We start from the raw sequence: 14051 nt of genomic DNA on the forward strand, positions 1-14051 counted from the left end.
CTACCGGTTAATGCACCGATTTTAGATGGACACACTGAAAAACCCTTCTAAAAAAAGAGAAAATTATCAGTAGAAATAAAGGAAACGGAGGAAAGAAAGAGCATTTGAAAGAGCCTTGGTAGTAATAATACGTTCGTGATTTCATCATGGGATTTGGACAGATGGTATGAAGTCCGTAAGACTCCCACTCTGTCAAGGGCTGCCGATTTGTTATATTCTCCTCGTCTCGGCACTGTGGTGTAATGATAATTAAAATTTACATAAAAAGCACCTTAAATGTGCCGGGACGTATGTAGTACCGAGTGATCCGAGTAGTCGGTCACGGGTGCCCGGTATAAAGCGGCATCCATGAAAGGTTCGCAAGTGGAGAGTCAGCGTTTGCGCATCGAGGGAGTCGTCTTTACTGCCGCAGGGAGAGAATTCAAGAAATCCTTCTGCCTTCGAATAAAGGACATTTCATTTAACGAGTCGACTCAATCGTGGGAGGCCTCCCGGCGACGGCAGAGGCGAATGCGACGCGAGGAATTTCTCGTACGTCGAAACGTGCCAAAGCTCGGAGCATAACCCTTTGGCGAAGGTGCGTTTACAGCCGCGGCCTCTGAATGACTCGGGAGGGGGGGGACAGGGCAGAGAGGAGCCAGCGGGAACGGGGGTAAACGGACGAAGGATTGAAGGGACGGCCGAAGGGGCCGAAAGGGGAGAGATGGAGCGAGGGACGGTGAAGAAAAGTGAGAGCGAGCGGAGAGGCACGTCCGAGGCCCTTAATTGTCGAATTCAACATTTATATTTGTGAAAACCCCCCACCCCCAAATTTGCTCAGTTTTCCTATTCAAATAGCAGATAATAGCATATTAATCGGACAGTGGAAGTACGCCCCGCTATAAATTACCTCTTCCATTTCCATCGCCATATCTATGGCGTAGACACGAAGGGAAAATCACTGGAGATAGCACTAGTGAATGAAACATTAATGGAGGCGGGAAGGGATCGAACTCTTTTGGCATGAATGAAGTAGAAGATGTATTGCCTTTGAATATGAAACTAGCCTTCGATAATTCCTCCACCGATGTTTTTGCGCGCTCTTTACAATTTAGGGTTTTGTGTCCACGCGAACGCAATATTCACACCGAATCACATTTATTACAACTTGGGCACGCGAACAGAAACGATTTTATTATTTCATCGCGTCCTCCTTTCATCACCCGCGAGACCTTAGCCTGAATGAGACATGAAAAGGTAAGCCTTGTGTAATTGTAGGGCAGACTTCGATGTACGTTGCACAGAAATATCACGGACATCTAATTACTCGCACAGTCGATATATCCCCGCAGAGGATTCATCGTGGCATCATGGAGCTGGCTGAATGTTTCAACGGCTATTCCAGGAGTCGTTTCCAGACCTTCCAGCAACGAAACCATTGGTGAAATGCCAAGGGATAAAGATCGTGAATTTGAGAGCAGTATTTTTCTGCCGTCCAATCACATACATTTAATACTTTTTGCAAAGCAAAATATTTACAGAAATAGTGAAAAGGAATAATTTGGGAAGATGTCATGCCTTTGCCAAACATTAAGGGCAGCCTTGATAATAAATACGAAGTTAGACATAAAAATTATGAGCCAATATACTTGCTTTGATAAATAAGTTTTTGTACGGGATTGATAACAGCATAGATGCCAAAAAATGTAATTACAGATTTGAAAGACGCTTAGGTATTCCATGCATCACCGAATGTTATGAAGAATACCAAATTATACGAAAAATGCATTATTTTATTGTTATTTGGTAGTCTACCGTTTAAGGTATGCTTTGGATTGACACGAACGAAACACCACTGCATTTCTATTCCCAGCCTAACAAGAAACAACCTGATATCCAATGCTACGGTAACTTTACTTGAATTTTGCATAGCATGCCTCCCTTCTTTCCGTCCATCACATTACTCTTTTCCTATCCCTAACTCGCGCGCCCCCCTATTACAATCTTCAACATTACATCCCCAATAAAAATACTCTGCATACACCTTTCATGACCCCTTTGGATTTCTCCCAACAAATGCATCTCCTTCCTCACCATGCCAAGTACCACTTAGTTTATTTTCGATTGAGTTCATTGTGCCTTTCCCATCCTTTACAACGCCCGCATTTAAAAAGTAATGACATTAATGCACGAATAAAAACATTGCGTTTCGTTTGAACAAGTTCCTCTTGGATTCTCTACTGATTCATCATCATCAATTTTAGCGGATTTTCGCTACTTCTCCCCTCTCATGCATAGCAAGAATAATTTATTCGGACGGCATTTGGACAGAAAAATTCTAATTGTCGGCCGAATTGAACCAAAAAAACTACTACCCTTCACAGTAAATTTTTCATCGAAGGGAAATGTCCTGGTAGTGTAACAGCCCGGACATAGAACTGATTAAATGTTAGAGGCACGCTCGAATTATGAACTGGATAAATGGTATTCATAATTCGCCTTCATTCATTCGGGTGATTGCTTACCTTTTCACGGGTCTACGAGTATACGTACAGCGTGCACAAATTGTGTTCTCGTTATCCGCACAATCACCTCTTTTCATTCTTATGAATTTTCTTGCATTTTTGAAAATGCACAGTGTATCTTTGGTACAAAAGACTACTTAAACCATTCGGTTTAAATATCTACCAATTTTTGTTTCATTAATCTATTCTTTCTACCTCTGTAGCTCTCTCCACGTCTTCTATTGTGCTTCGCGGCCTGTTTTATCTCTTCGCTGAATATTTATCCCAGCACTTAGCCGTGATGTATGTGAGCGCATACATCTTGAGCTTCGTCCTTCCAAATCTTCTCGAAATATCTTCATTAATTAGCTTAATCCGTTAATTTCATCTTACCTAACTTTTGGGCTCATTTCCATTGCTTCAACTCTAATTTTCAGCGACACTGTCGCCGTCATGGGTACCAGCTGGAAGAAGAAAGGTGGGACGTGGTCCCCACCTAAAGTTTTGGTGCCCCCATAAATTAAAGGTGAACTATGATTTGTTTTCTCAACGTAGCCATTTCATTTATATTATATTGTGTGTAAGAATAAAATGATTTCAGCGGGAATTAAAAATAATGAGTGATGAGACAAATTATTTTGTTCGTCGAGCGCCCCCATCCCTACTTGTAAATCTCCCAGCGCTCATTGCCACCAGCCATGAGCCACATCCGTAGAAAAGGATATTCTAATGACATCACAAGGGTGTCGGGTGTAATGTGGAGATAAATATACTGAGCGATATCGACCATAGGCTGCGCAAACATTTTCTTAATTTTTGCTGTAAAAGATAAAATTCTCGTATTCCTTAATTTAAATGGTTTTTTACTTTGGATAACGACATACGAGTGCATCTCCGTAAATGTCATCTCCGGGTGGAGTTCATAATTTTTAAACGTCTTGTCCGAAATAAAATTTATTATTAGCTTAATAATGGGATATTGAAATGAAATATTTGACTTTATAATTTCACATATTTTATTTAGAACAAGACCCAAGTTCCGACGTTGAACGAAGGGGAACAGACCTGATGATGACGTTCGACGTCGAAACCTGGGTCGTGTTCTAAATACAGTGCGTGGAATTGCAAAGTCAATAATTTCATTTCAACAACTTGAACATTTCGAACAACTGTAAGTTCCTTTTATTGCCGTATAAGAGGAGAAGATAACGAAACCTGCCTTATATTATTCCTCTATGCCATGAGTAAAAAAAAAATAACGAGGGGATTCGACGTGCACGTAATTCAATTCCCCGAGAGTGGTACAGTCTTATTTCTCGTCTCCCATCATTCTCCACTCCCCGGAAACATGAGGCACGGCGCCCGCCTCATGTTACGAGCGCTCGGAGATGGAACCACGATGGGTACGTATGGCCAACCATGCACCGTCTATCTTTAACTCACGAGCGAACCATACCGAAGACGATCCCTTGACCCCATGGAGCAATGGGTACTCATGTCTTTATCTCCTGACGCCCTGAGCCGTTTTGAATGAGAAGCGAGGAAGTAGGGGGAGGGTGGAAAGATTGGGGGAGAGCGAAAGTGCTCCCCCACTCCCTGGCGATCGCCACTTCCCCTATCCTCTCCGAACGCATGTGCCCTTTTATGACGGATACCCTTCTTTTTACGAGGAGAGCATCGTCCGAAATTTTTTTTCCAGAGTCGCAATTTCCACATTTCCATCTCAACGCTCGTCCAAGGAAGGCGGGCGAACGTTGGAAGTCGACTCGAAAAACACGAATTTTTGAAAATGCGAAAATGCGCCGTTCAAGAGAAATCATGGTTTTCCAAGAAAATACACACACATATGCACGCGGGACTTTTTTTTACTATTTCTCCGAATATTTTATTTAGCAGCCATGGCCATGAATTTAGCATATCCGCGAAAAATCTGTAGCGCGAAGGGATAATTCGCTCAACAGGAATGGTTCAAATTAATCATCCAAACCGGGAAAAATACACACATTCAAGAGTAAAAAAATGGGTTTTCGATATATTAATCCTAAAATTCCGATGAAATTTGGAAATCCTTAAACTATTCAATCAACCGGTAAAGGTTCTTATTCGATGGTAATGAGCATTAATTATTGTATTCTTATCATTTCACGCCGAAGCCATAAAACAATAAAACAAAATTAATATTCCCAGCTACTTAGTAATATATCATCGGGAGAAGCACACTGTTGCAACCTGCCGGCCCACTTCATATCATTATCGCTAAAGTTAATTCAGGCCAGCCAAATATGCACGCGAAATGTTACGTTAAGCAGTGGATAAAATACCCCAAACCCAGGTAATAATTGTAGCAAATACATTTACTCGTATATCGGTGAAATACCCCACAGCCCGCCACAAGGGAGGGCGACGGAGGTGGTAGAGGGCACCAGTCATGCTTGCTCAACTATTACTTCAAGAATTAATTTTGGAACTATATTAGCTCATATTACACGAAAAAACTCGTACACATATACACATTAATGATAGCATACGTAATACATTAATTGACTAAATCATTAAATCTTTCCTTTGAAGTAAATGTATTCGGGTTTTTGGGTTCGATTTTGCTTTGATTGTGTATTCTTTAAAAAAAACGAAATCTTTTACTTGGAGTTGACTGTGTTTATTCGTTTTTTTATCCCCGTGGTTGCATCTACCAGTGACCCTGAATAACGTTAAACGTGACGTAGAGTTTGAACACTTTAATTTTCAATAGAATTTTTCGCTATAAACTTGAATCTAAAATAAATTTAAAATTTTTAAAAATGGCCAAAGCATTTAAATGTGTGAAAGAAAAGAGAAGACAACCAAAATGAAATTATCATTTCAAAAATTAATATTTAACCAAATGCATGAATTTACGAGTAAGTCCTACAATATTTTATGATTCTTATATGAAGATAAATACGACAATTGTTTAGAATACACATTAGAAACTGGGTCCGAATAGGTTAAATAAGTTATTATTGGAAACTCAATGGAAATTAAAAAAATATTATCCGCAAAATACCTGTGTTAAAAATTGAGAGCATGCTGCGCAAAGACAAGCTTACCTCGTTACGTTGTTTACAACATTACCTTGTTTACCTCGAGAATCTGCTAGTTCTATTCCAACAAACGCAATTTTACAACTATCATATAGGATTACGAAAATCTATTTTGTAATAACTTTCCTACGGGACAATTCACAAATGTTTCTCCAAATGCTTCCAGCCAAAGGTTTGAAAGCTAAGGCTTATGATGTTATAAATGTATCGGATCATTTTAAATAAAACATGCTTCGAATAAAAATTAACCATTTAACAGGAGACTTCGCCAGAAAATATGTATTTTGGGCTTCGGTACTGTAAGGAAAAGTAGCGATCTGGAGGTTTGCAATTGTACATTTACAATGTTCTATTACAACTATTTTGTATGCTGTCATGAAAATAATTGAAAGCATCTAAACTAGAATATTTAGCACGTAAGTGAGAAACTGCAAGCCTTTATTTTCATTCTGAAACATTTACACCACGTTACAACTAATACCGTGACTTATACTTATTCGTAATTGTGTCAAGATAAAATTGTAGATATTTTCGCTACCCTCAAAAACCAGTTCAGATACTCAAAGATCACTAAATATGTTTTCAGTGTTTCATTTCCTTATTTGACTTTAAAATAAAAAAAAACCCTACTTTTAGGCATTTTGCATGTAATTATGACTTGAAAGAGCAGCACTAACAGCGGCAGGTGCTCAAACCCGACTCGCAGACGACTATGCTTCTCCAACGGTGAATGCTTAGAAAATCAAGTTATGCGTCCAAAAATATTTACTTCATTTTTACGCGAGTGTGAGCGACAGGTCCATTCCATGGACTCTCCCCTCCATGTTAAAACATAGTCAAATGAACTACCGGATATTTGTGGATTAACGCAAGGAAATGCCATCATTTATTCGTATTTGTGTTAAAATTACGTCTCTAACTGATTCGATTGAGCCAATCTCTCAATACCATTAAAACTTGAGGAAAGGTTTAGGTAGATCAGACTCTTTACCGTACTTTGGGGATAATTTTTAAGGATACACTGCAAACGATTACACTGTATTGATTTTAGGAAAAAAATTTTTTAAAAAAGTTAATGATTCCAGAAAATGATGTCATAAAGAATATAGAAAGAAAAATTCATAAAAGAAAAATTTTTCATCAAATTTTCATTTCAGTTAAGCACCTGATTTTCATGCATCGATCGATTTTGTTATGACGCGCACGAGCGTTCTTCCCTTGAAATGTATACATCATTGGGCATATATTTCTTTGAGATCGAGGGTCTACAACTCAAGTTGAGTACACGCAAATGAAAGAAAAAGATGGCGGGAACATTTTGGCAGAAAAATGATTCGTGTAAAAGGAACGAACGGTTCTTCATCTTAGAAAATTTCACCATATGTAAGAAGCAAAAATTCACCGAAAAATCTAATAGGGAAACGAAATGTTGTCTCTGAGATGTAATGTAGAGAGTGAAAAAAGAAATGTACTGAAAGGCCGAGTACAAAATTAAAGGGAGATTTTCAGAAAAAGTATAACGAGAAATTATGAAATTACCAGAGGGTAAAAGCATTTACTGAAAACTAGTTGTCGGATTGTTATTTACAATTATCAAACCTAAAAGGACGCGCATTTAACGCAATCACAAGGAAAATAGAGAACTCAGCCATGAGTTTACAAACCCTTGCTTGGATGTACATCCCAAGTGGTTCTATTACATCACTCCACCCATCGGATGATACGCTCACGTTATGAACCACTCGCTGACCTTCAATAGCGATTGACTAATTCCGACGAAGCTTTTTTCACCAACCGTTCAAAACACTTAAAATACACATGCATAATCTACCTCTTCATAACTATGCTAACGACCTCGGTTGTGGGTAGACTCCTATTAAGTGATAAATGCCACCTCAACAAACGACAAGTTGTGAACGACGAAAAGAGGTCAGTAACGTTTGACAAACGAAACCCTAGTAAAAATGATGAGTCAGCCACCCTGTATTGATCCATCGCGTCTCTTCTGAAACCCATTACAGTAATCTCCTCGGGGGAATTTCTCACAAGGCTAACTGTGTTATATGGAATTATTCTGCCCAGTAAAGCGTGACGTGTTTCCCATTACGAGTTGACACACTGTCACATTCTTCGGAGATGACTTAAATATGGATTGGAATAGCACGAAATAAATACCGGTCACGCGAAAAAATCGAACCTGAGTTCTTGGCTCGAAGTGACCAGTTTATTGAGCACTGTGGCAATCGATTTCTCCTGACTCTAATAATACGACTAGCAAACTTATACTCGACTTGACTTGAGACAGACAAAAAGAATCAGAACTTAACTAGCTCCGTGACAATGAAGAAATGTGGTGTAGCTCCAAGGAAGAAAATTAGATCCGGAACTCGCGGGAGCAAATTGAGATATTGATTTTTCCCACTTTCCTCTCGTCAAATCCTGATCATCTGAGGCCGAAACGGACATAACATGTGATCTTACGATCAAATGTTTTTCAATCTCTAACAAGGAAATTAGAACAAGAAATTGGTTTAATACGGTACCGATTGGCGTCATACTCTATTAATAATGCGCTTACACATATCCGGAACGGCGAGAGGAAAAAGAGAAGATACTGTTCCAAATATCAGAACAGAACTTTATGGTTTCATTCCAAAGAAAAGGAGAGCGTACCCTCTGAGATAGAATTACACAAAAAGACTGAGAGCAGAAAATATTACCTTCTGGGAGAGGGAATTAGCTATGATTTTGATAATTTTTCAGGTTAGTGAAACATGCCTGAGTGTCTCTTTTATATTGTTGATTAACCTCCACGAACCACGAAGTCACCGCCGCGTCTTCAAAAACGCACTCTGTCTATCATCAATGTTGTCACGAAAAAGTTCGACTTCAACGGGAAATTGCGTTTAAACAATTGTTCTTCTTCGATCACCACTGTTCACAAAAAACCGGATAGTGGAGAGACTGCTACAACAATTGGTGGGTTCGAGGCCGGGAGTTCATCTGAATGGAACCGTTTCTCGTGCGACGCGCTCCGCATTCTCATATTCACTTGGCAGAATGAGGTTTTTTGTAAGCCAGCGTTCGTGACGATGCAATTTTAAGTTAAACCAAACGAGAACTTGAGTTCAGTATACCCTTTGGAGTTGGCGTTTATGTCATAGACGTAATGAAAAGGGATAGAAACGCATATACAGTACGAAATCAAGGTCAGTGTGGAGGGTCGATGGGTGCTGATTCCAAGCAGGAAAAAAGTCTCCTGGATCGGGAACCTTTTCCTATTTGGAGTCCCCACCCTCTCACCTTACCCATTATCCTTGTGTTCGTTCTTTATACGTGCTTCTATTCGTTATATATACATATGTTTTTGCCATTTGGCGGGTTTACTAGCGTGCATGCATGCATGCATTTATAATTTAGATAAAATTATTCGATCGACGAAGGCGGAATGACCGTCAAAACATATATATATATATATATATATATATATATATATATATATATATATATATATATATATATATATATATACTCATATATTTTATATATATATATACTCATATATTATATATATATACTCATATATTATATATATATATAATATGAGTTTTCCTTGGATTTGTACCTATTATTTAATAGTGCTTTCGACATTTACTATTACTATGTGTTGTCGCTACTTGACTTTTCCTGCAAGAGTGTATGCATATATATTTGAAACAGAACGCTCATCGGCGACCACACAAATATAAAAAAAACATTGATCAAAACATTCGAACACAAAGAAAGGACACTCACATGCGTAGTTGTGACGTTTAAATGGCACGGCCGTCATCAGAATGTCATTCTAATGATGACGAACGTGCTGTCGAAACGTCAAAACTACATATGTGAGTGTCCTTTCTTTTTGTTTCTGTGTTAAAATATATAAATCAATAATCAATGTATATATATATATAAATATATATATATATATAATATGCATATATACATACGTACATATACACACATAACATAGGGTGTAAAGCGCAGTAAATTGCGACAGTTCCCAGCGGTGTCTTGATTCGCTATCGGCAGAGCACTGGAGTTGAACGAGCGCGTAATCCATGCCCTTCCCGATCACCTCGTCCGGGTTTGGAGATAAGAGGCGGAAGGGTGAACTTTACAATGATGCACCTTGCTTCGCGAGCACCGCTTCGGAGGCTAAAAGTAACAAGGCAGGCATCGAAACCGTGGAATCAGGGAAAATAAAATTGAGTGCGGGGCGAGCGTATGGTGCCTCGCAAATGTAACTGAATCAACCACCCAAGCAATCATTTTTAACGACAGTAATTGTAGCAGTTATAAGATTTTTTCAACCACAAAGCTTAAACGTAAATACGTGGATATCGGAGGAAATATCTTTGCAAGTTCCACTAGAGAATTATTTTTGCATCGCGGGTGGTACCTATAAAATGTACAGTGGTATTCATTAAGGTATTGTTTTTTTAAATTTTCAATTCCTTAATTGATACAATCTACAGAATGAATTCAGATTAATTTACAAACGTAGAATACCCCCAAAAATAACGCAGAGGTGTGTGACAGGATGTACTGGAGTACGAATCATGAAAATATATTTTGGGTTAAGTCTATGAAGGGAATGTTTACACATTAGTAAAATTATCTCGCTCTTATATATGGAAATTTTCCGTTGTTTTCAGCATTTAGTGATGCTTCACGTCTATTAAGGCAATGAACGAACTCATCCTAATTAATTTTACCTCTAATTAGTTGTTGGGGAAATTTACCGACAGCGACTTAGAGGCAATTTTGCTAATGAAAAGAAAGAGGCGAGAGAAGTTGGTGGGCGGAAGAATAGAAAAAGGTAATAAGAGGCAGAGAGTGGCACAATGTGGCACAATAATATTGTTTCTTTGCCTACCACTTAGTTCTAGTCCAAAATTGCTATTAAATGCTTCTTTACTAGCACGTTCCGTATTATTTCTTCTGAATGATCGTACAATATTTACCTATATCACTCAACTGCTCTCTATTCACTATCCTTCTCCTCAGTGTTCTATTTAATACTACGCCCACTCCGAATTTACTCTCTTCTATCCCACTACAAACTACTACATGAGTATCACTCCAGTAATCCTAGCTATTTCTCCATCACAACTGTGACAAACTTAACACATCTTACCTCCTTTATCCAGTTCTGGTTTCATGTTTTCCAGTTTCCCTGTTTTTATCACTATCCTAATACTATATTCCATGTGCCTATCTTCACCGTTGCGGTTCTCTTTTGGGTCATCTTTTCCTCTGCTTTTGGCTTGCTGTGCAAGGATTTCGTGCAATGAAGACGACGAAGGCCTTACCTCCCCTTCCGCCGGAGGTGAGAGCTGACCCAGTTGGCCAGATCGTGCAGCTGGCAGTATTAATTATCTTTATCGCGGGAAAGATAACTGAGGTAGTTTCCTGGTGCCTTCCTCAATAGTGGTTTATAACGACGCACAGCATAATTAATGAAAATTAATTTAAAATAGTTTAGACTATATATACACGTATTTGAAAATAAATAAATCGAATTGGCATTTCCAAATCATAATCAATGTTATTTAGTTTAGGTCAAGCGCTTAACTCTATCGAATACTATATATTAACTTCCAAGAGGTCAGGTCCAACAAGGTATTTCTCCACGCACCTCAGCATAAACGTATGCGTTATTTGGTCAGAGCGTTTACACAGATAAAAGCTCGCAAAGACCAAGGCCATATAAATTTAATACGCATGATTTCATGACAAAAGGAAGCGATACCTATCGACGACACTTATATTCGCGAAGGAAAAAAGACATTGTGACAAGGTTTTGGAAAGTAGAGCTCATCAAAGGACGGGTGTGAGTTGCATACCATAATTTCCTTACACTGTATTCCAAGAGTGTGAGAACACACCAGAATAAAATCTATACTCAGATCCTGAAACTTTAGACAGTTTTTGAGAGGGAGCTCACGTGCGTTGATGAAGTTTAAGGCATACAGTTAATTTGAGCAGGATAAGAATTTTATTATTCTTACTGAGAGAGTTCTGTTCATTCGTCGACGTGCCATGATCTCGCGCACAAAGGAATCCAGACGGGCTTCACTTTCCATCTTCATCAACTGACTTCTAGAATAACGAGAAGACTCTTGCCAACCGCCGAAACTCTAACCTAAGAGTTAAGAGTCGTTAAATGTACCAACGCAGGAGTTCTAACTCCTCGCCAAACGATAAATCGTAGAAACTTTCACGTTTCTCCGGCAGTGCGGTTTTCAGGCGGAGTGGAGGCCAATACTGGCTGCAATTCCATGTTGGTTTCATCACCCAACCTCACGTTTAATTCCATGTCCCTCCCTTGTCCGTATTTTCAGACATCTTTTCCTTCTAAGCCTTCTCGAAAGAATCCGTATGGAGTTTCAAGAAATACTCGAAAATTTCATTTTTTTTAAATGAAGATATGGTGTAATATCTATTGTCACACCTGAACGATCAATTGGTTACTTTTCAATGTTTTGGAATAGTCTTCTCGTTCCGTTTTGATGACTACAAGAATGAAATCATTAATGTTTATCAGCTGAAGGAATCAAAAATTGACTAATACCACAAAAAAGGGAGGATTATCTGTTCTATCGCAGTAGAGAGAATAACGGTGAACGTGTTGTTTACGGCATAGTAAAATTTAATTGAATGAATTAATGAAATGTGACGATAGCGTTTTTTTAAATTATTGAATATAAAAAGGCATTTAAAAGTGATTGATGAACGCTAACACATTTGAGTTTTATGTTTTCGATACTTATTAAAAAATGTATCTCACGCTATGCAAATGAAGAATGAATAATTGATATCCGTATTATGCAATCGCTCATATACTCGTATTCGTTATTAAAAAACGTAAACTCTAAAGATTGTATGGTATAAAGCAATTTGTTCAGCAAATAACGCTAAGGAATTAAAATATATGAAAAAAGCTCATCAAATATGGTTCATTATATTGACTCACTACATGATAAAAATTCTATTCGGACATATTACTCAAAAGTTATCTTGCCGTCAGTGGAGAGAAAATAACATACCTTCCTCAGGAAATTAATTTTTACTTTTAGACCAAAACAAAAATAGAATAAAATGACTACGTCCATTACACAGATGCGCGAGTGTAATTGGTTCGATTCCGGTGCCAGCAAATGCGCACGTGTGTAGAGCATGGACACCTTTCTCCGGCAGAATTACTGGAAGAGGAAATGGACATGCCTTTCACGCCGAATCCAATCAGTCGGGTGACTCAGCGACCCAATGGGCGGGGAGGGGGCGGGAATGCCTTTATGTCGAATGAAAGGATCACGGGGAAGGATTAGCTGTTTGGCGCCAGAAAGGTACGTACTTCATCACCCCCGATCGGCGTCGTAGTAAAGTGGGCAAAGATCCATCCCACGCCACATGACCTCCACGAAAGAAAATGCGGGGAATTGACTTCCATTCAAAAAGGGAAAGGAACCCGCACACAAACATGCAATATGACATTCATTCATAGTTATTTCCCCCAATGGGGAAACAAAATCTGAAAGGAAATGATTGTGAAAGGTTCCGGCGTATATACTTCTCAAAAAAGTGCCATGCATTTTTTTTCAAAGAGTATGCTTCCGTTATCGAACGCATGAGCTCTTCGACTGTCAGAAAAGCCAGGCGAGGCGGACCTATTCAGCATCATGCTTGCCAGCTTTGAAAGGTGACATGAGAAGGATTGATGGCGCACCAACGAAAAGCAAATTCTGAGTCCTGCCCATCAAAACAGGTTATTCGGCGAAATAATACGACAGCATATGTGTAATATTCCGTCAATGAAAAATATCTCACGCGCAATTTTGACATGGCAGTGCATATGTGAGTACTTTAGGTAAAGGCTCACCCAGTAGTGGACATTAAAAATCTTTAAAAAACTTCATGTAGGAACGAAAACATTGCAATAAATATTTTGTACTATTAGTACTAGTTAAGAGACCGCCAACCAACATGCAGTGCAATAATGTAACAAAATTGTTACTATATGCTCTGGGGATAGCAGGTGAATAAATATGAAGTCTTTCATATAAGTAATATTATTTTTTAAATTTTATTAAAGCCAAAAACTAGGAGTTAAAACCTCCGCTAAATTCAACCACTTGTCGGAGAAATACGAGCGTGACTAATTTTGTAGCGTGTCGTGACCAAGGGACCTCTATGGCGTGCCATTAGTGGCACGTGTTCCATGAGTTTTCCATCACTACCCTATAGCCATTTTACTCGCTTCCGGGGATACTCACGATAGGTAGGCCCTTCCCCCTTTAGGGATACACTTTCTTGATCGGAGGAGCGTAACTTACGTACGGGAAATTCTGTTGCTGGATGAAAAGGACGCTTTCCTCACCGAGCGGACAAGGGAGAAACTTTGGCGTGGAGTCGAGGCAGGAGGGCTGGCTCCAGTGCG

This window comes from Hetaerina americana, unplaced genomic scaffold (assembly GCF_022747635.1).
Source record: "Hetaerina americana unplaced genomic scaffold, ioHetAmer1.1.p SCAF_4, whole genome shotgun sequence".
NCBI lineage: Eukaryota > Metazoa > Arthropoda > Insecta > Odonata > Calopterygidae > Hetaerina > Hetaerina americana.